Below are 2880 nucleotides of genomic sequence, written 5' to 3'. Positions count from 1 at the left end.
ATTCAAGCCCGTCTCCAGCCATTATTATGTGAGTGTGTTCCTCGTCACAGTTCAGACTTATTTCGATGCAATGAGGACCAAGGTACGCTTGAAATCAAGGAAAAGACACAAGCGAAATTAATTTTAAAATACATATTTTAATACCAAAGGTACACGGCCTAGTATTCTTTATCTATACGACTCTATATCTGCAGATACCACATCGAAACCTCGAAAGATTGTTATTTTTATGTAAACACTAGAGGTCCTTTTAGCACCGACCAAAGTAAAAGCTCTCTTCCCTCCAATTCTGGCGTTACTTCGTCACACATTTGTCATTGCGCAGCCAGAGTAGATTAGTGGCGTTCCTAATTTCGAATCACCTTCCACAGACGGGGCCTCTCTTGTAGTAACCCCTTATGGCTAATATATGATATTGTAGCTTTATTCTAACCATGATTTACAGCATGGAATGCTACTGTCTGGAACTTGGAAACACTTATAACATCGAAGTACTCTAAAAAAATCATTATCAAACGGATTCTATTATAAAGGTTAATATATATATTAGCAAGTAATGTTATTATCGTTGTGCTTAAAGTATGTTTTGTTTAAGCGCAAAAGCTACACATACGATTACTTGCGCATAGCTGTCCCTAATTTTGAAGTGATAAACCAAACGGAAAGCAGTCGACAGTACCAACCGCCAGCTCTTTGGCTACTCTCGTCAGACTGAATAGTGGAATTTGACCGTCACTCTGATAGCACAGTTACTGCTCCTAAGTGCTGAACGTTCCTGCAACAACGGGCCTCAAATTTTGAATCCTCGCATTCACAGTCCGAGCACGTAATCATTGAGCCACACTCGGCCTGTAGCAGTTATTAAACCGAAAAATGTACTCTTCATGTATCAGAATAATTAGAGTTTAATCTTCTTTTTTTTTCTGGAAAATTTTGAGTTTTTGGTCAGAGTTTGTACACGTGTGTGTGTGTATGTGTGTGTAAGTGCAAAGCAATGAAATGGGCTATCTGTGTTGTGCTTACCTCAGTTATCAAACTCCGGTTTTTAGCGTTTTAAGCCCACAGGTTCAGAGAGATTTAAACAAGCAACAAAGTAAAAATTAAAGTTTCAAAATAAGAATGTAAAACAAAACCACTAAATATATCATAAAAGAAATATCAAATACCTTTGGAAGAACGGGCCTGTAAGTTGTGGGGACAAGTTTGAGAGAAGGAAGAATTTCTTTCTTTTAAATACTTAATGTCAAGTTTTAACACAACTTTTTCCTACGTATACAACGTCTACGCTTAGAGGTAGGAAAGTTGTATAGAAAATCTTCTCACACTTTTACACTACAAGCAACGTCTCAAGGTTACACAAACTAAAGCGCTTCTTCTTAATTCTGTTTGTAAAAAAAGTACCTCAATCATTGCTTCTACATTCAAAGAAACGGGATAAAGCGTTGAACTACAAATTAAATTACTTTCAACAATAGTTTTAAAACTTTCAGGTGACCTTTCAATACGGGCCACAGTTATACAATGACTGTCTAGCTAATGAGCTGGCGTACTTAGTATCAAAGGAACTGCAGGGGTGAGAAGGAGTGGGGGTATCCTAAAGCAATGAATGCGTCTTCTCTTCGTTAAATCCTGGTCTTGTCCAGACAGCATTCCTGTCTGTTTTTGTTCAGTTTGAGTTCAGCTCCCTTATTGGTAAGAAGTACCTCTGGTGAACAATAAAAAAAAAACGGATTGTTCTGCACTTACTAATATTGTATACGTTGTATAGAAATAAGAAATTGGAAACATTTTTAGCAAAATTTTATTTTGGTCTTAACATATGAATATTCTAAATCATTGTGCATTAAGTTTTTAGTTTCAGAGATATTTAGTATCAAAACTGTCAAATAAGTAATACATTTTCTCCTTCATGCCATTGTATTATAGAAACAGGTTAATAAAATCGTTCGTTTTCCCCTATAATTCCAAACGATCTTTATTCTTGAGTAACTTAAATTAGCAGGACTCGATAAAAACAAAACAGAAACTTATAAATGTTGGTTGAGAGAATAAAAAATATGTATGCCATATATTCTCTGTTGTTTCTTTTATCTGATTTTGACACAATATTTTTTTTATTCTTATGCTAGTAATGACTCGCAAGTTAGTGAAATCCGTGAAATTTTTATGTTGCATATACGTACATATAATTTGGGGAAATGGATGTCTGTCGGTGGGGGTTGCACTCAGCTGAGCCTATTTCGACACGTTCTACTAGCAAAAAAAAACAAAAACATATCACTAGGGTAAACGGATGGCCGTCTCTTCATGCCCCCCAGTGGCACAGCGGTATGTCTGCGGACTTACAACGCTATAATCCAGGTTTCGATACCCGTGGTTGGCAGAGCACAGATAGCCCATTGTGTAGCTTTGTGCTTAATTACAAACAAACTGTCCGTTCATTACATATGAATATGAAAAAAATATGCCAAAAATTATAAACGTAAGACTTACTAAGATCGACTCTTATAGATACATGTTAATTCCTGTGTTAAAAAAAACTTTTCATTTGGCAAAGTTTTTACATCGTGATTTTCATGTAATCCTGTAACGTCAAAATCATTTTTAAAAGCCTATTATCTCGTTTTATGCTAATAGATAATATGTTACATGTTAATATGTTGCTTATAGATACATGTTAATTCCTGTGTTAAAAAAAACTTTTCATTAGGCAAAGTTTTTACATCGTGATTTTCATGTAATCCTGTAACGTCAAAATCATTTTTAAAAGCCTATTATTTCGTTTTATGCTAATAGATAATATGTTACATTTTCGTATTTAAAAAATGCACGTGCAATAAACACGTTTTTATTGCAATTTCAAAAAGGTTTTCTAGGTAA

This window comes from Limulus polyphemus, unplaced genomic scaffold (assembly GCF_000517525.1).
Source record: "Limulus polyphemus unplaced genomic scaffold, Limulus_polyphemus-2.1.2 Scaffold828, whole genome shotgun sequence".
NCBI lineage: Eukaryota > Metazoa > Arthropoda > Merostomata > Xiphosura > Limulidae > Limulus > Limulus polyphemus.
Note: the sequence above shows the minus strand (reverse complement) of the source record.